The following is a 25,447-nucleotide window of genomic DNA, read 5'->3' on the forward strand; positions in this document are numbered from 1 at the left end:
GATTAATAAAATTTAATGTCTCCCTAAGTTTCAGTCTATTTGTTAGAAATGCAGACAAATATGCTAAACATTAAATAACCAAACTTTTTATTGTATGATACTATCTAGTAATAACAGCAACAGATTTCTTTCTCGAATATTGTGTTCTACTATTTTTAACGTCAACAGTAAAACTTGCTTTCATTAATCATTCTTACAAACTGGACTTCCCCATGAGTGACATTTTAATGTTAAAACTATATTATATTTGATATGAAAAGAACACTAATTAGCTTCCTGTGAGCTATTTAAGTCTTACCTCCCGATGGAATAATGAAACATTTAGGAAAATAATGAATTACTTCTTACTGCACAATCTTTACTGCTACTTTTTAAACGTATAATATATTCTGTTCTGGGTAAAATAACATATCCCAAAGGTACAATTCCTTTCCCCCAAATTAGATTGCTTTTTACATACACAATTATTAACCATGAAGATGAAAGTTATTGGACTCATTGTGCCCGCAGGAATAGTTTGGTAGAGGCCAGAGTTATAAAGGAAATTTAGATTTATTGAAACTCTGTTTAGTTGATAGAGTAAGACTATATGTTATTGCTAGTTTTGCTAGTTTTTGCTATTTCTTCAGTTAACTGTTATACTCAATAGGAAATTTAGCAGTTTGATGCTAAACTTAAAGGGACACTATAGTCACCAGTGCAACTACATGTATTCCTGACCCTATAGTGTTAACACGACCATCTAGCCCCCCTGGGCCCCTCATGCCTCCATAAATATAGTACAAATCTTACTGTATTTAAGCCAGAAGCTGTAAATCTGCATGCTGTTAGACTCAGGAAAAACAAGCAGTCTGCTGACATGTGATAGCCCGATCCAATCACAGTGCTTCCCCAGAGGATTGGCTGAGACTGACAAGGAGACAGATCAGGGGCAGAGCCAGCATGATTCAAACACAGCCCTGGCCAATCAGCATCTCCTCATAGAGATGAATTGAATCAATGAATCTCTATGAGGAAAGTTCAGTGTCTGCATGCAGTGGGAGGAGATACTGAATCACAGGATGCTCGTGCACAGGAGATCTGAGTGGATGGAGGCATATTATGCCTCCATCAACTCTGAAGTCCCTCTGGTTCACTGTGAGTGACTGCAACTGGAGGTGTTCCTAGCTTTCAATGTAAACACTGTATTTTCTCAGAAAATACAGTATTTACATGAGAAAGGCTGCAGGGAGCTATAGTTGTCACCTGAACAACCTCATTAAGCTGAAGTTGTTCAGGTGACTATAGTGTCCCTTTAAGGGCCTTATTCACTCAACAAAGAGCAATTGTGAATTATCTATGTAATTCATTTTCTGTTGCACTTTACAGTTTTTCATGAAGTTATGAAACAGCAGAGAATTGACATGGTTACATAGACTGAATTTTTTTAAATGCATTACACTATTACGCTATTGGCGTTTATTTTATATTCTAGGTATACCATCTACAACAAGTATTGGTCCTGGTGGGGATACCCCTTTAGTCTGTAATAATTCTTTATTTTACATATAGTGCTACACCTTTTTTGTGTTTTTGTGGTATTGTGATTGGTGTAGGAGGAAAGACTACACTTTGGTGTTACAGCAGCTACTCTCTATTTATCAGTATATACGATTATTGCTACTCATTGAATTTATATACATTCAGTATATATTCTTTTGTTTCTTCTTGAAAAAAAATTGTGTTTATCAAGTTCAGCTTTTCTCACATCTGTTTGACCAACAAAATAAACAGGAAGAAAGCATGAAGAGGGTCCTGCTCAAATGAGCTTTCACTTTCAGATTACATTGGGTAACTTATGAAAGAAAAAAAAGTGTGTAATTGAATTATAAAGGGGATAGAAGGAGGAAGATGCTATTAAAGTCCAAAGTCCTGAGAGAGGAACCACATAGATAAAACAGAAGCAGGGAAAGTACTAATATTGGGGCACTGTAATTGAAAAGGGTAGAAGGTGATGACATGAAGGCCCAGGTTGTGGAAGATAACAAGCAAAATGCAGGAACACAATGAAGAGGATGGGGACACAACATACTGTGGAGTAAGATTAAGTAACATTGATAATTGTTAAGGCTCATAAGCCAGTTAATTGGAACATTGAAGCCACTAAGGTTGGGAAATGGAATGTCAAACAATAAATGTGTAAACCCAAGAAAATACAGTGACAGCAATGTGGTCAGAAATGACTTGGCATGGAATAGGCCAATGAATACCACCTCAAAAAAGAAAAATGAGAAGGAAGAGTAGGGATCACAGGCAAGAGCAAATACATAAAAAAACAAATACAGTATCACCCTTATGTTTACATGATCTGGTAGAGTAGGTCAGCTGAAATCTACCATAAAATAAAGAGGTACCTCCTACAGCTAAAAAAAGACACACAGGGTAGATACCTGATTATCCAATGCACAATCAACGACGTAATATACACCATAGTAGGAATATATGGTCCTAACCAGAACCAAGGAAACTTTTTCCACCAAGTACTAACAAAAATTCCCACTGAAAAATACTCGCACAAGATAATATGTGGGGATTTGAATCATATACTACAACCAAGACTGGACACCACAGCCCTGACGGATTCCTCAAGAATCAAAACCTTACAAAAACAAACCAGAGGACTAACAAAATTACTAGTAGAGTACAACCTCTATGACACATGGAGAACTCTCCATCCTAATGACAGGGAATTCACCTTTTATTCGCCAGTACATGGCACTTTCACTAGAATTGACTACATATTCGTATCGGGGGAACTCCTGCCCAGGCTGACTCGGGGAGACATTGGGAACATTGTATGGTCAGACCATGCTCCAGTACAGATAACGATACAAGATACTTTCAATTCCAGAGGGAAACCGCCGTGGCGCCTCAGTGACACACTCCTATATAACAAAAAATTCCAAGATAAGTTGACAGCGGACATAGCATCATACTTCAGTGATAACGATACGCCCACGATATCGCCAACTATCTTGTGGGAAGCACACAAGGCAGTCATAAGGGGCATACTAATAAGCAAACAAGCCTATCTTAACAAGCGCACAAAACAGGAATATACTGACCTTCTCAGATCCCTCAGGGATGAGACAAACAAACAAATCCAGCATCCATCACCTACAATGCAATCAAAAATAGATCTATTAAAAGGGAAACTTAATGACATACAACTACAAACAACCGCAAACATAACCCACAAGCTAAAACTAAACACATATACCCAGGGGAATAAAGCGGGGAAAACTCTAGCATCACAACTGCGACACAAACGGCAAAACGCAAAAATCCCACATATCCTCAACAAGCAAGGGAACAAAATCTATAATCCACAAGACATCAATGATCTGCTGGCGGATTATTATGACTCCTTATATAACCTCCAAAACGATACACACACCCACCAACCACACCCAGCTGATATTAACGGCTTCTTAGAGGGAACTAACCTACCTACTCTCTCCCACATGGACCGACAAACTTTAGAAGGAAAAATCACACAGGACGAAATAGCTAAAACAATAAAAAACCTACCAAAGGGTAAGTCACCTGGGCCAGATGGCTATACAAATCAATACTATAAAACTTTTTCTCATATCTTAACACCCAAACTGGAACAATTATATAACCATATTGTTAACACAGGTGATATCCCAAAAGAGATGATATCAGCACACATAACGACACTACCAAAACCGGGCAAACCGCCCAACAAGTGCCAAAACCTACGCCCCATATCATTGTTAAATACTGACTTAAAAATTCTGGCAAAAATATACGCTAATAGACTGGGGAACATAATACCAAAGCTCATCTGTAACGATCAGGTCGGCTTCGTGAGGGGACGACAGGGCTCAGATGGAACGAGGAAAGTACTAAATATCCTCCACAAAATCCACAAAAAGGAGTGTCCCAGTGTGGTACTGTCATTAGATGCTGAAAAAGCATTTGACAGGCTACATTGGGGATACCTCAAAACAATACTACAAAAATTTGAATTTCCTGATTGTTTCATTTCCTTAGTCTCGAGTTTATACAAAAATCCAACGGCAAGAATAGCAAATGGTGGATTTATCTCCAAACAGTTCAACATAACTAATGGCTCCAGGCAGGGCTGCCCACTTTCCCCACTGTTATACATCCTAGCCTTGGAACCATTGGCACAAAAGATTAGGGAAAGTCAAAACATACATGGCATAGAGATAGGAGGACACCCGCATAAAATCACCATGTTCGCGGACGACGTGATGCTAACGTTGTCAAAGCCGGAAATATCATTACCCACTTTACAAAACATACTCAAAGGTTTTAGCGACAGCACGTACTACAAACTAAATGTAACAAAGACACAGGCTATGGGCCTCCATCTAACCAAATCACAACAGGACCTACTACGGAAGGAATACTCATATGACTGGAGATCTGACTATCTCACTTTTTTGGGTGTTCACCTCACAAGTAAACCACACGGGCTTTACAAAACTAATTATGTAAAATTACTCAAAGAAATTCAACAACAACTTCATAATTGGAAAGGTAAATACATTTCTTGGACAGGCAGAATATCTGCAGTAAAAATGATGATATTGCCTAAATTACAATATCTCTTCAGGACACTAAATATTAAAATCCCGCAACACTATCTTAGAGAGGCCCAAAGCGTGTTCAACACATTCATATGGGGGGGAAAAAAACCCAGGATAGCGGCAGCAATTATGTATAAACCCTTTGTGGAAGGTGGCATGGGAGCTCCTGAAATATCAAAATATCATGCTGCGGCCATGATAAGTCCAATTATTGCATCCTTCCACCACACGACGCCACCCCCATGGAGCCATATAGAAGCCGATCAAACAGGTGGTTATTCACTTGCCGCCTTAGCTTGGCTACCAAAACAACAACGACCGAAATTTAAAGATATATGCCCGACAACAGAGGCATCCCTCCACGTTTGGGACAAATTAATAAAAAAACACCGTCCTACACCATACATATCCTCAGCGATGCGCATCCAGACTCTGGCACTCCTAATTCCTGACTTTAACTGGGGCATTTGGCATACACGGGGAGCGACCTCCTTATCCAGTGTAATGAAGGGAGAAAATATTGAGCCCTTCGAGTCCTTACAACAGAAACTGCACCTTCCCCCACACTTCTATTTCTCATATCTACAATTGAGCTCATGGGTGGCAAAATGGGCTAAGCAAAGCAACAAACATGCACATAATAATACTATAGCCGATCTAGAGAGGGCATGTCTATCGCCTAACCCCCCAAAAAAGAGTTTATCACTCATTTACAAGATACTCATGAATGGGGATAGAGTGGAAAAATTTAACTTTATGACAGCATGGGAAATGGAAATGAAATGCATCATAACCAAGGAGACATGGCCGAGAGTCTTACGAGCACACAAACACCTTACACTCAATACCGCCCACATCGAGGTCTGCAGGAAACTATTGTATCGATGGTACATGGTGCCCTCCAGACTTCACAGAATTGACCAGACCAAGCCAGGGGTGTGTTGGAGATGCCTCCAAGAAACAGGGACAATGCTCCACATTTGGTGGACTTGCCCCATGATCCAAAAATTCTGGGGGGAAATAGCGTCCATGATTACGGCATTAATAGGGAGAGTACACCCACATTCCCCCGAAACATTCCTACTACAAACAATGCCACTTACTTACAACAAAATGGAGCAATACCTAGTGTACCATGTGATTGTTGCCGCTCTGATGGCCATTAGCAAAAGGTGGTTAAGCATACAACCTCCAGACCTCTCGCAATGCATACGTAGAATCCAAACAACCAGAAGTTACGAAATAGAAGCCAGGAAATTAAGACCCCCGCAACAATATTGGGTGACGGCATGGCAAATATGGGACGACTGGTATATACAACATGTTCTAACTCAACAAACTATGGCTAACACTGACAACTAGCCTGCAGGTAGACCTGCAACGAAGGGACAGACAAGACTGACCTCTAATCCCCCCAGTTTCCCCCCTCCCTACTCCCACCCTAGCTCCCACCCAGTTCTTTACTACCCCTTCCCCCCCTCTGTTACATTACCCACAAATGGCACCTCAAATATTGGGGCGACAGGATAGCAACATGGAGAGGTCGAATTGGAAACAGATCCATTGTACGACAATAGACGACAGGGAGCACCACCCTCGTGCTAAACTACTGAAGTATGAGGGGGGTGAACATAGACAACCCATCATAAAAGTGAGCTAGTGATAGCATTATACCGTTACTGTTGAAAATCGTTTATAGTGGTGATGTTAGTCTAACAACATACGCATATATACGTGGAAGAAACCATACCCCGAGCTATAACTGGCGTATCAAATTGTATTGTAAATTGTAATGCACATGTAACACCAATTGCATAAATTTACCTCATGGATTGTGTAACATTTGCTCTGCCTACCTGTCTCCGATGTATCTCCAATGACTATAATGTGTGCTATGTCATATGTATTATCGATAAAAAACCCAATAAACTATTTTACAAAAAAAAAAAAAATAAAGAGGTATGGGATGTAGAGAGAGATATAGATATAGAGATATAGAGATAGATATCGAGATATATGTATATATATATATATATAGAGAGAGAGAGAGAGAGAGAGAGAGAGAGAGATAGATAGAGATAGATATATATATAAAGAGAGAGAGAGAGAGACAGCGATAGAGAGAGAGAGAGAGAGAGAGAGAGAGAGAGATACATGCTTGTTATACCATCTTTTAAAATCCAATGCATACGATATCTATAAAGAAACCTTTGTGTTATCCTTACTTGCTTGTGTGTCTCACCATTGGTGGTTCTTTTCTCAACATGATCGTTTTGTTGTTCATACAATGATTAATCTGGATTGCTAATCACCTCAATGAATCAGTTGCTGGTTTGATTAAAATATAGAAGCAAGATCAGTGAGTCTCACTTGACTGTAAAATAAAATGACAACGCAACTGTGATCATAAATTAATATGGTTAGCTCAATGGTAGTTGCGGTCTACAGTAACTACTAAAATAAATCAATTTACTTTTGGTAAATATGAATTATTTTACTTGATTCTAATACAAAGTGGGTCAAAATTCAGAGTAGGATTTGAGGACTTAATAATGTTTTTATTAATGAACCAATTTTGATGATATTACAGATAATAAACGCTTAATGTATGGATATTTGTTTAACTTGGTTTGGAAGATGGCATCTTTTAAATGAACTCCATTTGTTGTCTCTTGATGGGCTCTTTAATGGAGTTATTTATAACATTAGTTCATGTTTGAGTCTCTAATACTCGTATTTCTGCACAGATATTCTCCTTAAGCTGTCAAGTGTACGTGGTTTGTTCACGTACACCTGCTCCTTCAGGTATCCCCACTTGAAAGCATTGGGAGCTGAAAGGCCAGGTGAACATGGCTGCCAATAATACATGAATTTCTCGAAATTATCTGTTCAATGACAGTTGTCTCTGTTTTGAAAATAAAACATCACTGTTTTTACTCATTGTTCCTTCGTAAAATTACCCATGATGAATCTCCTAAGAGTATAATATGTACCTGCAACAACAAAAAAACAAAAATAACTACTAACAAAAAAGTTTTTTACCTATCAAATCCTACTCTGAATTATGGTCCTTTTTGTATATTTATTTTGCCTAAAATTATAGAAAACCTCTAGTACTGCACCAAAGTTTCTTAGTGTTGGACCCCAGTTTACTAATAATATAAAGTACTGCAATGCAAAGTCAATCATTACCAGTCGATATCCTCATATAATACTGTGGGTATCTCTCAGAAAATCTTGGACCTTCATTTCGAAATCTGGACCCATATAAGAAAAAAATTGTTAATAATAAGCTTGTTGTATTTTTCTTTTATTAATTCTCAATAAACCAATAATTGCTCATCACAATAATTGAAAACAATACTGATGTTCTTAGTATTCATGCATTAAGTATTTCAAGACTTTTACAGACTGAAACGTCGACTGGAACGTTGTGTGAATTTGTAATTGCTCAATAATGCAACAGATGAAATTTACCTTGAAAGACTCCTGAGTGATAGCAACAGAGCATTAAAAGACCGGGAGCACTGATTGCTGGGACCTGGGATGTATATATATATATATATATATATATATATATATATACACAAGCGAAGAAAAATCAGCACTCCCAGGATTTATCCAAAGGGAAATGTTATTTCTTTATTCCAACAGTCAACGTTTCAGTTCCTCTAGGGAACTTTCATCAGGACAGAATACAAAATACAAATAAAATCAATCGAATTAAATAAGGGAAGTAATCAGCTTTACTCACAGTTCAGGTTTGCAAGGAATCAATCAACCTATCCTCCGAGCTTCTGGGCGGGTGCAGGGCGGTTCAATAGAGCTAAGCGCGTGTTCAGTCTACTTTCTGATTGCCCGCGTCCTCCATCACCATGGAGACGTCGGGCGCATGCGCGATTGCTTAATAAAGTCTTCCTCTGCTATCTGATCGCCCGCGTCCTCCATCCCCATGGAGACGTCGGACGCATGCGTCCTCCATCACCATGGAGACGTCGGGCGCATGCGTACTTGCAGATGAAAACGTCCTCTGCACCCTATCACTCGCACGGAGGCAGGAGAGCACTCAAAATCATAATTTCTACATTACTAGACTCCCTCTTTCCGGGGGAACATGTATATATCTTCCTCAATAGGAAAAAACCTCCATAAATCAGGTGCACCAATAGCCTTAAAACGGCTGAAAACACAGTGACCATGTTTAAAGTGACATATTAATGCATTGGATAATTATCAACAATACTCCAAACTTCATCTAAATATACATATATATCCAAAAAATCTAAATCCACATATAGTGAAAAAAATCTATATAAACTATTTATAACTGCTGAAAAAGATCACAGTTAGTGATCTGTGTAGTATGTGACACTGCTCTATTACTGTGTCTGTAAAAATAAGTGTACAAATACAAAAATTTGTCAAAACGTGAAATGTGGAAAGCAAATTACTGTTAATGTCATAATTTAAAGTGATACTGCATCATATTTTAAAATGATATACAGTATTCAAAAATATGTTTTCTAATGTGAACATGCTACAAACTCCTATAAGGGAGCATACAATATTGTGCATTGTGTCAACCCTGTTCAGTGAGAAAAAAGACAGAAGGATTATTTTGAGTATGAGTCAAGTGCTCTCTCTATATGCTCTTCGACTATTCGTAGTGAGTACAGTGCAACATGATTTCTATTTCCTTCCCCATCATAACTGGAGCTCTCCAGATTACTATAATGAAATACTTTTGATCTCTCAAAAAATTAAAAATTGGAATCAATCCAAAAATAATGAAATTTAAAATAAAGGAAAACCCAATTCTTTTACCATATTCTTCCCATATGCTATCCCTAACTAGCCTATACTTAGGCTTTCTATAGCGCATATAGTATCAGAGAAAAGACATATATGAAAGTTTCTCATTTAAGCCATTGGGAGGCAAAGCTCTTACAGGGTATCAGGTGTCCACAAGTCACGCAGCCTAGGCATCTTACACACCCATAGTTTGCCACATTTTTAATTGTAGAAGTGTAACTCTTGATTGGATCAGTGTGGACCAATAGATCTTTTAAGTTCTTATTATTTCTATATGAGAACATTGGTTTGTTATGTAAACCCTTAGGGAGACTCTTATCTTTCTCCATAATGTGCCAGTTTTTGGTTATCGAGTGGCAAATTTTTGTTGTTGCTGAATTGTGAGTCATTGGGAATGGAATCCTATAGCTCTTCTCCTGAGTTTTCTTTTCTGTTTCCCCCCTTCGATCTCTTGCTTTGGTCAGTGCCTTATTCAACACTTTATTAGTATACCCTCTCTGTAGAAACCTGTCATACATTTCCTGTAGCTGTTTCTCACATTGGGATTCCTTGGAGTTGTTTCTCATTACTCTTAGGAATTGCGAGAATGGTAAGGAATTTTTCACGTGTTTAGGGTGTGCACTCTCGTAATGGAGTAACGTGTTGCGATCTGTTGGTTTTGTATAAAGTTGGTATTCTATATTTCCTTGGTCATATAGTATTTCCAAATCCAAGAATTGAATACTATGACTGCTGATATTTGAAGTTACTTTTATCGGAGTTGGCAACTTATTGAGATCTCCAACAAATTCCATCGCTTGTTGAGTGCTTCCTTTCCACAAAATCAAGATATCGTCAATATAACGAAAGTATTTAATAATTTTATCTTGATGTCTGCTGAGAATGTACTCCTTTTCAAACTGGTACATATAGGCATTCGCATACATGGGGGCCATAGCAGCCCCCATGGATGTGCCGGCCCTCTGTAGGTACCACTTCGTTTCGAATCTAAAATAGTTATTCTTCAATGCCAGAGATAGTAGCTCAAGGGTATATTCAATTGGTGGTCCAGAATAGAGTGTTGTCTCGGATAGTAACTCTCTCATAGCCTCTATTCCCCCTTCATGGGGTATGACCGTATAGAGGCTGGATACGTCTAACGTCATTAGTGTGACTGTTCCTTCTAAGTTTTTAACTTTTTTCAGTTCTCCTATTAGAGTAGCCGTATCCTTAATGCACGTGGGAATTCCATTGACAGGTGATTTAAACAAAAAATCCAAATATTTTGCAATTGATTCTAATAGGCCACCCACTGCCGAGACTATTGGCCGTCCCGGGGGTCTCTCTAAGCTCTTATGAATTTTTGGGAGCGTGTAAATGATAGGGGTTCGAGGACTATCTTTGTGCAGAAATTGAAATAGTTGCAAGTCAATAAAGCCCGCTGTGAGTCCAAATGTCAAAGTTTCATCAATTGTTTGTGCTATCTTTTTGGTGGGGTCCCCAGTTAGAGTTAAGTAAGTGTTCTAATTTTCCAATTGTTTATAGATTTCTAGTGCATAGTCTGCATAATTCTGTATGACTATGCCTTTGTCCGCAGAGCGTATCGTAATGGTGGGATCTTCTGATATATATATATATATATATATACACATAAACAAATACAAATAATACAAAATATGTATATGTATATATGCATAATTACATTAGTAATTTAATAAATATACACATAGACTTAAAAAATATATAAAATATATAAAAATGGATATGTATTTAAATTCTAGGTGCATATTTATGTAATATTTTAACATAATTAAGTAATTTTATTGATGGCAATTTGAGGAATCTGCCTGACAACCCAGGCAAAAAGTCCAGAAAATTTATTTTGCTAGCACTGTATTTAACCCTGTAACTTTCCATGACACCCTAAAACCTGTAATATTAGTGTTTCAAAATATTAAAACATATCAAAGTGATGATATTGTCAGTGAAAGTGAATATTTTGCATTTTTCAAACACAAACTGCATTTTCACTGATGATATAATTGTTGTGATACGTTTTACTGTTTTGAAACACTAATATTTGTGTTCAACGAAGTCTCCTGAGTATAACAGTAGCCCCCATGTACAGGTTTTATAGTGTTTTTGAAAGTTACAGGGTCAAATACAGGCTTGATTTTCTATTTTATCACATTGAAATCTGTCAGATTGCTTATGTTGCCTTTGAGACCGTATGGTAGCCCAGGAATGAGAATCACCCCCATGATGGCATACCATTTGCAAAAGAAGACAGCTCAAAGTATTGCAAATGGGGTATGTTCAGTCTTTTTTAGTAGCCACTTAGTCACAAACACTGGCCAAAGTTAGCGTTCATAATTGTTTTTTGCATTTTTAACACACAAACAAATATAAATGCTAAGAAAAAGGAAACTCAAAAGGCTGGAAAGTGGGGGGAAGGGGGGGGAGGAAAAGACACTCCCGTATCCCACTGCCGAGCCTCCAGAGTATAGAGGTCACCTGGACTGGTTAAAAGGGGGTAACCCTGGAAATTGTAGAAAAAAGGAAGAAAAAAAACCCCAAAAGGGATGTCTTATATAAAGACCGCCCAGAGGGTAAATACCCAGTCCAATCTCAACAGTAGTGTAGTTGCCAAAAAAATAAAAAAGCCTTTATTGAAATCTATTAAAAACCTGGGTTATCAGTGATGGACAGAATAATATAGAGAAATATGTATGGTAGGAACAGGGCTAGTCAGGAGCCTAATAGCCAAAAGGAACCCTCACAAAAAACGGAGAGGGGATAGAAGGCAATATGTACCCCCATACATAACTCAGGTAACAAAGCAGTAGGAGAGAACAGGGAAAGGGAGAAACACACACTCCCAACCAAACAGTAGTGCTATGCTAATACCCTATCTCCTATAAAACACCTTCGTGGGTGTTCTAATCTAAATGCTGTCATAACATCTGAAGCCCCAGGTTACACACACATGCTAGAAAAACATAAATGAAAAAGGTGCTCAGAGCAAAGTGCTCAAAGAGTATTAAAAACACAGAAGAACCCGACGTACGTTTCAGCGTGACCACACGCCGTCCTCAGGGGTATCAGCAGTGAGCAGTGTAACGGACCGTTTCAGCATAAAAGGGAATAAATCGGTTTAGGCGATAATCCCCTTTTCCAAACAGGCACAGCTACTGCAGAACATCAAAACTCACGAACTGGATATAGATGAATAAGGTAGCACTCCAGCTGGAACCTCACGAATAGCTGCTAGCAGATGAATAGGAAAAGCAGACATCAGCTTACACTCCTTAGCAATCAATCTCCAATAGCATACAGTGAATCCCCCCAAGAACGAGACAAGGCTCCGTGTTGAAGGTCAAGCAGTGGTCTGTTTATTGAGGGCTACCTGCCCCTGTATTTATGCAGGTCTCCCACCTGGTGGACACTCCCCTAGGGGACCAGATGGAAGACTGAAACAGCAGACAGACACTTAGCATTTTAGGACAAACAGAGAAAAAACATCCCCACAATGCATCCTGGTTTCCTGGAGATAATTGGTGAGGTAATCCAATTATCTCCTAGGACAAAGACAAACCTCCATTACACATGTGGGGACCTAAATACAGAATATACTTTAAAATATATACAGTCACTTGTTACACATTAAATATGGACATGTTACATATCCCCAGATAGCTCAGGTCTGGGTGCACATTATTAGGTGAATGGCACCCAGACTACACGAATACAGTTTAATCGCCATGGAGCCAAAGTCTTTAATCACACGAATAGGCTCCATGGCAAGCTATCTGGGTTACCACAGTTCACATAAGAATACCGAATGAACGGCTGTTCGGCTACATCCCCCCCGAACAGGAACCAGGAGACGGACGGCTCAGCGGTGTTCGTGCAAATAAGTATCCGTTTATAGTTCCATAAGTTAGGTGCCGAACACCGCTGGCCGTACGGTACTTGTAAAATGGCCGCCGCCACGTGTTCGGTTGACGAACAAAGACCACCCTGGATTAGTCAATTAAGCTGCGGTTAACCGCAGCTTCACGGAGGTAAATTGAGGGCACACTCCAGCTCCCGGGTGGCCTGGCAATCGGTAGTTTGTTCGGTAGATACAATCTAACGAACACCCCGGCAGAAAAGGCACGAAGAAGCCTTTCTGCAGGGCAAATACGTTTTTACAGTCTGGCCCATAGTCCAAAGGCAGCAAGCGGGCAACCAGGCTCCTCCAATACAATGTGGCGAGATTGGTTTCGTCACAAGCAGAAACTGTCCGGGTGGTAAATTTATACCTTAAGCTCATAAGCTTTATTGTAATCACCTGTGATTGTGTCTAAGCTGCTCTGGTCCTCCTGCGAATGGGGCTGTGGGGGTGTGGTGTAACACACCATAGTGTCAGCCCACATTTCTATGTCAGAGGTGGCCAGAACAGAAAGCTGAACATAATCAGGTGGAAGGGAATTAACCCTTTGAGTGCCCCGCCCGGAACAGATATAAATGGATACTTACTATGTCTAAAGGGCAGTATCCATAGCTTAACAATTAACCCTTGGAATGTCCAAATTGTGTCATATAGGTCAAGTATGTGGATTGATTCTTATGGCTGTATTGTGTAGCTTTAGTACAATTAAAGAAACAACTTATAACCGTTGTAAACCAGTAAGGGATAAGTACAATGGCTATATGGGCAATCATACACAGAAGCCGACAATTATTTTTGTTTTTGCCACTGTAAATAGTAACCCATTAGTTTTGCAAACACAAAACAGACCCCTAAACTCTTAGACCTATAATACAAGTAAAGTGAATGGACATATGAACACCAAATATTAATAGAAATAAATAAAGAATATATACATATATACAGGCATAACTTAAGATACCATTTATTATCAGAATTATTGCAGTACTTTAAATAAACGGGGAATATGAAAACCCTTCATTTAACCCCAGGGGAGATAGCGTTTTGAGATGGTAAATCCAAAACGCCTCTCTTTGTCTTAGTTTTAGGTCCCAGTTTCCTTTCCTAGGAGGCTGTGGTACATGTTCAAGACCCATGAACCGGATGCCTGCCGAGGAGTGATTGTGATGTAGATGTAAATGCCTTGAGACGGGTGTTTCCAAAGGTCTCTTGACAGAATTTACATGTTCACGTATCCTTAGCCTAAAGTGGCGAAAAGTCTTGCCTACATATTTTAGGCCACAGGAGCAAGACAGTAGGTAAACTACTCCTGTTGTGTTACAATTAAAGAAGGAACGTGGTTTGAAATTCATTAAGCCCTTGCTGTCAGAGGCCCTCTTGGTAATAAACGGGCATGCACTACAGTGACCACATTGGAAAGAACCCATTGGTAGGTATTTTTGAAAATAACCTGACGGGGACGTAGTTGAGAGGTGACTAGGTGCTAGGATATCTCTCAAGTTTTTGCCCCCCTCAGTCTTACGACCCCCATCTGTAATTAGGGTTTCCCGTTCAGTGTGGATTGCCCTCAGATAGGCTCTTTTCAGAACCCTATTTGGGTAACCTTTGGCCTTAAACATGTGACGCAGCTCATTTGCTTTTAATTTGAACTCCTCCATTGTGGAGCAGTTTCGTTGAAGTCTCAAATATGTGGTGATACTTGACAGAGACCACTACATTCGTATAGCGATAGATGGGGGTCGTAAGACTGAGGAAAATAAAATACGCTGCATCGGTACATATGATGCAGGATGGGACACTATGCTGAATGTCTTTCAAAAATTTTGGCCTATCCTCCAATCAGATAAGCATCTGAAGTAAATTCTGCCATCACTCCCTTCAATTACAGCACGGAGGGGCAAAAACTTGAGAGATATCCTAGCACCTAGTCACCTCTCAACTACGTCCCCGTCAGGTTATTTTCAAAAATACCTACCAATGGGTTCTTTCCAATGTGGTCACTGTAGTGCATGCCCGTTTATTACCAAGAGGGCCTCTGACAGCAAGGGCTTAATGAATTTCAAACCACGTTCCTTCTTTAATTGTAACACAACAGGAGTAGTTTACCTACTGTCTTGCTCCTGTGGCCTAAAATATGTAGGCAAGACTTTTCGCCACTTTAGGCTAAGGATACGTGAACATGTAAATTCTGTCAAGAGACCTTTGGAAACACCCGTCTCAAGGCATTTACATCTACATCACAATCACTCCTCGGCAGGCATCCGGTTCATGGGTCTTGAACATGTACCACAGCCTCCTAGGAAAGGAAACTGGGACCTAAAACTAAGACAAAGAGAGGCGTTTTGGATTTACCATCTCAAAACGCTATCTCCCCTGGGGTTAAATGAAGGGTTTTCATATTCCCCGTTTATTTAAAGTACTGCAATAATTCTGATAATAAATGGTATCTTAAGTTATGCCTGTATATATGTATATATTCTTTATTTATTTCTATTAATATTTGGTGTTCATATGTCCATTCACTTTACTTGTATTATAGGTCTAAGAGTTTAGGGGTCTGTTTTGTGTTTGCAAAACTAATGGGTTACTATTTACAGTGGCAAAAACAAAAATAATTGTCGGCTTCTGTGTATGATTGCCCATATAGCCATTGTACTTATCCCTTACTGGTTTACAACGGTTATAAGTTGTTTCTTTAATTGTACTAAAGCTACACAATACAGCCATAAGAATCAATCCACATACTTGACCTATATGACACAATTTGGACATTCCAAGGGTTAATTGTTAAGCTATGGATACTGCCCTTTAGACATAGTAAGTATCCATTTATATCTGTTCCGGGCGGGGCACTCAAAGGGTTAATTCCCTTCCACCTGATTATGTTCAGCTTTCTGTTCTTGCCACCTCTGACATAGAAATGTGGGCTGACACTATGGTGTGTTACACCACACCCCCACAGCCCCATTCGCAGGAGGACCAGAGCAGCTTAGACACAATCACAGGTGATTACAATAAAGCTTATGAGCTTAAGGTATAAATTTACCACCCGGACAGTTTCTGCTCACTGCTGATACCCCTGAGGACGGCGTGTGGTCACGCTGAAACGTACGTCGGGTTCTTCTGTGTTTTTAATACTCTTTGAGCACTTTGCTCTGAGCACCTTTTTCATTTATGTTTTTCTAGCATGTGTGTGTAAACTGGGGATTCAGATGTTATGACAGCATTTAGATTAGAACACCCACGAAGGTGTTTTATAGGAGATAGGGTATTAGCATAGCACTACTGTTTGGTTGGGAGTGTGTGTTTCTCCCTTTCCCTGTTCTCTCCTACTGCTTTGTTACCTGAGTTATGTATGGGGGTACATATTGCCTTCTATCCCCTCTCTGTTTTTTGTGAGGGTTCCTTTTGGCTATTAGGCTCCTGACTAGCCCTGTTCCTACCATACATATTTCTCTATATTATTCTGTCCATCACTGATAACCCAGGTTTTTAATAGATTTCAATAAAGGCTTTTTTATTTTTTTGGCAACTACACTACTGTTGAGATTGGACTGGGTATTTACCCTCTGGGCGGTCTTTATATAAGACATCCCTTTTTGGGTTTTTTTTCTTCCTTTTTTCTACAAATATAAATGCTATCTTTGGTCAGTGTTTGTGACTAAGTGGCTACTAAAAAAGACTGGAGATATCCCATATTGAATACCCTGGATTGTCTACTTTAAAAAAAATATGTACATGTGAGGTGTAATTCAGAGATTTATGACAGATAACAGTGTTACAATGTCACTATTGATAAATTTAAAAAATATATATATTGAAACAACAATGTCCTACTTGTATTTATAGCCCTATAACTTGCAAGAAAAGCTATGAACATGTTAACATTGGGTATTTTTAAACTCAGGACAAAATTTAGAAACTATTAAGCATGTGTGTTTTTTGGCGGTTGTAGATGCGTAACAGATTTTGGGGGTCAAAATAAGAAAAGCTGTGTTTTATAAATTTTTCATCATATTTTATTTATAGTAAATTATATGATATGATATGATGAAAATAATGGTATATTTAGAAATATAATTTAATGGTGAGAAAAACTGTATATAATATGTGTGGGTACAGTAAATGTAAAAAAAAGAGGAAAAAAAGAGGAAAATTACAGCTAAACACAAACACAGCAGAAATGTAAAAACAGCCCTGGTCTCTAACGGTAAGAAAATTGAAAAACAGTCTGGTCACTAAGGGGTAAAGCTTCATTATATTGAATTCCAATTAATTTTACAGAGTATAAGTGCAAAACTATAGCTTGAGATTTGAGTTGCTGATGTGTTTTCTCAACTTTTAAAACGTATCATCTAGATCAGGGGTTACCAACCAAGTCCCAAAGCACCCCCTACCAGTCCAGGATTTAGGGATTACCCTGTTGTGTCTAAAGTGTTTTTTTTTCCCCAAAAACACCTTAGGCACAATTGAGTAATCCTTAAATCATGGACTGTTAGGGGGCACTTGAGGACTTGGTTGGGAACCACTGATCTAGATTGTAAGTTCCCACTGAAATAGGGACCTTAACTCTTCCTGTATTTGTTCATCAAATGTTGTATTGTCTCTTAGATGTATAGTACCTTTGTCCACTGCAGAATGTGTTGGTAATTTAAAAATAAAATATAATAAAAACAAACTTAGTAGAAACCTGTATAATAATTTAAATATAACTTGCTAGATTAAAATTAACTTTATTAAGTTTCTTCCACTTGTTGGGCACATTTAGGCATGATTAACATTTAGAACCAAACGCCTAATTATGCATGAAAATGTATCTCTCAGCTCCAAATAAACTCTACATAGTGCAAAAACAATTCATCTAATTTCAAAAACTAATCTACTTGTAAACATGAAATCACTCCCTATTACAAATTGTTTATCTAAAACATAGACTGTCTTCAACACAATGGATTTTTTAGTGCACTTTCCAATGCACAATATTTTATTAAATTCTAAAGCACAACCTAAATTATACATGTTGACAAAGTACATATTTATGGTAAAGAAGCTATTTTTCAATAATAAACATCCGCAACATATTTTTGTTCTTGCCCTTCTGATAAGTTAAGCTAAAAAAACACAAATACAGACACACTTTATCGGTAAAATAAGTAACAAAGAATCAGCAGGAAGCATCACCACGCTTAAAATGTTGATATATATATTTTTGGCTTAATGCTCCAAAAGGATATTGATGAAAATGTCATTCTCAGGAGCAAGCACAATTTATAAATTATATATCTGGTTTGTTTGTTTTTTTTTGGTTTTTTTTAAGAGGGTGTTTGTCCGTTATACTCAGAAATGTCTTAGATGGGAATCCATCATGATTGAAGTGAAATCATTCATTTCCAAAACTGTCAGTTTGCAAAAGGATAGAAAAGGTAGACTCTCAGGAGATAGAACCATGGGCTGTTCATTCTCTATTAAAGGTTATCAAAATAAAAGAAGACTTTGACACGCTAGGTTATAGTTTTATTTTCAATATTAATTTAAACTTTGTAATAAGTAACTAAGTCCAACACATGGCTTGAGAGTTGTAAAGTGATTTTTGTTCATGGAAGATCACTTAGAGGGCAAGTGAACTGTCAATCTAAAAGAACTGTCATGTTTAGTTGGTGACATATCCATTTTTATTCACTCCAGCAAATGCTATTGAAAACCTTACAGGGTTGAAATATAAAGAGGAAACAGAAAAAAATAATTATTTCTCCTGCCTGAATTGGAGGTTATCTTGATATTGATCTTTGTCCCATGATTCCAGGGTGCATTTTTAGGATTGCTTGTTAGTGCATTTGGTTTTGTCCTGTAATCTTCCCTCTTGACTACTTAATGGGATTTTTCACAATCAGCTTTGAATACAAATGCTCTTGGGAATGAGTTGCCAACACCTTGGGATCTTTTTACACGCAGGAAATCTTCTAGCATTAGATTTTCATTAAATGCCACGCATTAGCAAATGTTATTTAATGAATATCTTGATTTTAGAAACTTAAAAAAAAAAAGTAAAATAACTAAATAATAGACTTGGGAATGGTGGAAAAAAATTGGTTTGGCCAAATCACTTTGTCTGAAAATAACATTTAGTTAAGTAGTTTGATATATGTCCATGTGGTCTTTTAGGTTATCTGAAAATCATCCATGCAAAAGATCCAGGGAAAAAAAATTAGAGGAAGCAAAAGGAAGCAACAGTGGGCCAATCAGTGCACTGAAAAATAGTCACATAATATAAATAACCAATAAAAGTAACCAATAAAAGTAAAAAGAGGAGGTGCTGTAATACCATATCTTTATTTACATATTTTATTCTCCTTGTTATTACTTATTTTCCCCTCTACTTGTCAGTTCTCACTGGATCTCAGCATATAGTGGTTATCCCTACATCACCCTATATCTTCTTTTCGTATTGGTCATTTATTTTTTTTGGCACAACGGGAAGTTTGTTCATTGTTTGTTTTGTTATGCATCTTTATAGCACTTCAGAGTTATGGAATTTGGATGACCCGCACACCGGCCTAACATAAATCCACACTATCCACTATATCAAAAAGGATCTTCTAGTTATGCTTTATGGAATGGATATGTTTTGCTTTTATAAGAAATTCTAGTGAGTTAACTTCCACAGTCCTGACTGTAGTGGCTATGACCATATACTTTTTGACTGTGTAAAAAAATCCTATTTAAAGCATTATTGCATTTACATTTTTTGAAAATGTATCTATCTATCCATCCATCCATCCATATCTCGATCTATCTATCTATCTGCCTATCTCTCTATCCATCAATCCATCCATCCATCCATCCATATCTCTATCTATCTATCTATCTATCTGTCTATCTATCTGTCTATCTATCTCTCTATCTCTCTATCCATCTATCCATCCATCCATCCATCCATCAATCCATAAATCCATCTAATCATCTCTCTTTTCCTTTGATTGCAAATAATACCACTTTATCTTGTTGTGATTTTCTACTTCCTCTTTTCTGACATTCCATTTCCCATGCTTCTTGGCTACAGCATCTCAACTAACCAGTCTATTTATCTATCTATAGGGCATGGACAACAAATGAATACACTAGATATGTATATATTTTTTTAACTTTCACAATGAAAGGATATATATAAATGCTATATACTGTTTGTATATACTTTTGAAGAGAGTTATCACTTCCTTGCTCTCTGTACTTAGGGGTGAAGTGTTTTCCCTGTACCACTCTGCTTTGATGTGCTTCCTGTGTTTGTATATTGTAGTGGAGATATTTTAAAATCACTAACACCTTACAAAATACCATCTGCATTACTGTTTCATTTGTATACATTTTATTCTACATATATTAAAACTAACACAGCATGCCCCCATTCTGTTTGAGTGTCAACAGTTTTCAATGTGATTACAATCCAAAACTCACAGACCCTTTTACTTTTTGTAATCCCGTAGAAGTCAGACTTAGGCTTGATATGCTAATAGTTTAGCCTAGTGGGGCTAATAGTTTAGTTTGTAGGGAGTGGTACACAATGGCAATTTGCTATCTTTCAATCTACAGCTAGCTAAATGGGGAATATACATTTAATATATGATGAACCTTTCCCCCTTTCCCCTTCATTACTGGAATGGCTACAGGTCTTCCATAATGTTTCCCTGAACTGTTGTATTGATAGGAGATGGTACCAATTAGTATCATCCTCACTTACTTTGTACTTCTGGGGTAAAGGGGTATTTTGCACATTAGCAGCTATATGTTGGACCAATAGGAACTATTTTCTTGTTTAATTCTATCACTCTTGATTTGAAACTCCTAGATCAATAGGGACTGCTACACACTACATCGTGTGCCCTACAATGCCCTACATTGCTGTAACACACAGACAATTTACTCTCTCTTTTCCTGCACTTTTGAATTGATAGTTACTGTTACACACTGACAGTTTGCTCTCTGTCCCCGAAATGCTTGACAGACGTGAAATTATAGGTTATGTAAGGTAAAGTTTTGAAAATTCTAGTCATTTCATGTGACAGTTCAGAAACAAAATACCAATGGGACAGAATGACTGCTACAGGGCAATAAGCAACTACAGTGACTCTTACTATTGTCTTTGTTGTCTGTTTAAACTAATCTCTTTATTATTTTATGGTCTGTTTGCTTTGCATTTTCTTAGCTGCAAGGCTTTCATTATTTGTAACTTTTTACTAGCAGCTAAATACAGAAAAAACAGGGATGTTCAACTGTTTAAGGATTAAACTACCTTTAGTTTACATTTTAAATATAAGAATGTGTCTTGACTACACATTTTGCCACAAACATTTCCTTTTATTTTCGTTAACAATTAGAGAATCACAAGGTCCATTGTGTTTAGAATAGGTTATATATTTTATTACATGTGCATTAAATGGATTTATTTCTACAAAAATATTTTTTTTATGAACTTTAGGAGAAAATCAAAAAATATTTGACCAGACATAATTACCTCTACAAACAAAAGGTCATAGCACAAAATAGCAGCATGTAACCTTTTAAAGGTCACTGGCAATTTAGATTTGGCTTCTCTGTATATTTGCTTTACTACTTTGGGGTTTGTTCTCTAAACAGCGAGCTGTGCTGAGTTGAGTTGCATAACTTAAGTTAATTTTGCCAAATTTGTGTGATAAAATAATTAAATTAAACATCACTCTTTTTTATTTTTTAGAAAGAAATGTGTCTGTTAATGTTGTTTTAAATAAAATTATATATATATATATATATATATATATATATATATATATATATATATATATATATATATATATATATATATATATATATATATAATTTTTATTATTATTATTTCTTTTTTTATTTTATTTTTATTTATTTTTGCTGATAGTTTTGTAAATGTAAAAAACAATATTGGAGATCACAAGAAGACTGTTTAAATGAGAATGCTGTCTCCTATGGTGTGGTCTGCTGTGCTAGCATATTCATATTGCTATGTCATCAGCCATTATCTCTGGGTGTGCTATTAGCTCCAAAGAACCTGCTGCAGGGCAAAGTGATTATTGGTTAGGTAAACACTGCTGCCAACCTGGGATCACTTAACTGGCAGTACTCAAAGATTTAAGACAGCAGGATTTGTGAGTTTTCCTTTAAAGGGACACTATAGTCACCAGAGCAACTAATGCGTAATGTAGTTGTTCTTGTGTGTATAGTATGTCCCTGCTGGCTTTTATATGTAAACACTGCCTATGGGAAAGCATTGGATTGGCTGAGATCGTCAATTTGAGACACTTGTCTAGTTGTGCAAAGTGTCACACATAATGTCATAGCAACAGAATAATAACCACCTATATTGTGTTGAGCGTGTCATAAATGTATGTGAGTATACTTCTCGTGTACAATCATAGAAGTTAAACATGCATGCAAGAATTAACAAATATAGCAGAAAAAATAACTGACCCTTAAGCTATGATCAGAGAGGATTTGTAGGTGGCAACATAATAAAACTAACATATTAAATGTGTGACTGAGGAACAGTCATCTGGGAGGCTGCCAGACCTAAATATAAAACAAAGGAAAATTGGGACAAAAATTTAAATTTAACTAGGCTCTCAGCAAGAATATAGTTAAGCTTACAAACACATGCAGCTAAATTAAGGGGCTACCACTTGATCTAAGGTTTGTCAGTCCATGCCCCGTCTGGATAGTTCAGATACACCATCGTCAGCTTATCGCTAGAAGGCTGTGGGAACATGAGATTCATGTCATGCCAGCCCCAGTCCTGTATCAGAACCATCATCCATGCTCCACTGTCCCAGTCATGAAGTAAGTGCATGGGAGTTGTCCCTGTGGCGTCAGAGGTTGGTAGCGGCTCCGTCGCAAGGCCCGCCAATGGTGTGGGCAGTGTGGGGGCCTTCTTCTCTACATAGCTCTCGGCCCATGAAGGTTCCTCAGCTGAGATGCAATGTGGTTAATGTGGAACATTTGTCACCCACCAGCCGGTGGGTTGAGGTAAGCGAGTTGTCGACAGCAGAACCATCTGTGCCAGAAAGCTTTCAAACAGTCAATCATATTTAGCCAGGAGATCTCCCTGTAGTGGGCATGTGTCAGCGCCATGTGGTCTGTCGGCCATCTATGAGGGTAGGACCTTGTGCCTCTGGTAGGAGTATGCATCACAGATCGGCAGTACAAACAGCCTCCACAGTAGGGACTGGGATAACCCCCATCGGTCCAGGGGGGGGGGAGAACGTGACCAGGACGGTGTTGAATAAGGTGCCAATGAGCAGAAGCCATGTCAAGAAGTAAAGCAGCAACCGTCCACCTTGCCTCACACCTAGGTAGGTCGCAGTCACGGAAACCACAATTCACTCTCCAGCGCTCAGAATCACTCATTGTCAGGCGTACCAGCTGCTACAGGAGACATCTGAACAGTGTACTTGAACAGTGTACTGCAGGTTTCTGGCAGAAGGCGAGAAGGTAAAAGCAAGTTTTTGCAATAAAAAGGCCACATTAATTGGGAGCTACAGTGACATTCAGCCTGCTAGTTAAAATGTGTTTTTAACACTGTAGTGTCAGGAATGCACGTTTGTACAGTGTTCCTTTAAGCTAGATTTCTTAACAGGTGCCACATGGGTTTACAATACCGATATTTATTATTATTATTATTATTGGCTTTTATTCCTTTATAAAATATTATTTAGGGGACTATAACAACAAATAAGACAGACTATTACAGGTTTTGACAGGAGCATTAGGCTAATTAATAAGATGAGGATCTTGCTCAAATAAACTTACAGTCTAGAGAAGGATGTGTATTTATATCTAATTGTGTTTATATTAAGATAGGATAGATCTACAAATAGTTCTTGCATTGTTTCATCTACCTATACATTCCCTCTAATGAGAACATATAGAAATATTTTAGCAGATACCAATGTTTTTGACAAGCTGTTTTTGCCCAAAATAACAAATATCGTCATCAGCAAAACCTGAAGAACTGGCTCCTGTTTCAGCAGCAATGCTGAAAGAGGAAAAAAGGTAAAACTACCTAAATCAATACCTGAACTCTGCATAAACCTTATAAACCACAGAAAATGTAGGGGAACTCATTCTTTTAAATCAAATTGAGAAAGAAATGAGGATATACTATAAAAATAAGTATCAGTCAGGGTCTCAGTAAAATGTGCACAGAACGATAAGACCCTGTCTATAAATGTCTTAAATATCTAGATTGATTATAGTATAACATCTGCTGTAAACTTTAAATTAAATAGGGATGAAAAAAAAAATGGAATAATAATGGGACACAAACATTTTTTTTTTCATTTTATATTAAAAAGATACATATGGGGAAGTTTTATAAAAATGTTACAAACACCAATTTAAAGCATATTTAAACAGGTGAAGCAACTACTATGGAAAATGAAAGTTTTTTCCTGGATGTTCCACAACTGAATCAATCTCCAGCAGATCAATATGATATCCATGTGCATTTCCTATTTTTATTGTGTGTTTTTCCAGTTTTAGATATTTGGCCCAGTTTCAGTTTGCAATTAGTCTTATCCATAATAAATGACCATTGTATATACTTCAGCTAGTACCGAATAGAAATCAGTTTCAAACTTTTTTCACAATAGTAATTTAAACAATAATATTATATTTAATTTGTCTGGTATAACACGATCTACTCTACAGTCTTACAGACCATCGATTTCTTGATTTATCTAATCTTCGTTGAATCTAAAAATAGTAGTTTGATATTAATATTAATTGGAAAATGTTTACAACATAGGTAAACCATTTTGAGATAATTAAAATTACGACACACACAAACCAACAATAGAAAATATATCAATTGACTTTGGATGATAAGGTTTATGCTGGAAAAAAACAGAAAATAATATTTTATGACATTGCCATGCTTTGTTGCACTTCATTTTTCCAGATACATAATATACTATACAAATAAATATATATGAATGCAGGCAAATTATTCAACGTTTCAATCAAGTAATGAAGACAATTCTATTAAGCAATATAGTAATTGTCTGTCATACATCCAACAAATTTATGAATTCAGAATGAA

Source organism: Pelobates fuscus, chromosome 9 (genome assembly GCF_036172605.1).
Source record: "Pelobates fuscus isolate aPelFus1 chromosome 9, aPelFus1.pri, whole genome shotgun sequence".
NCBI classification, from domain to species: Eukaryota; Metazoa; Chordata; class Amphibia; order Anura; family Pelobatidae; genus Pelobates; species Pelobates fuscus.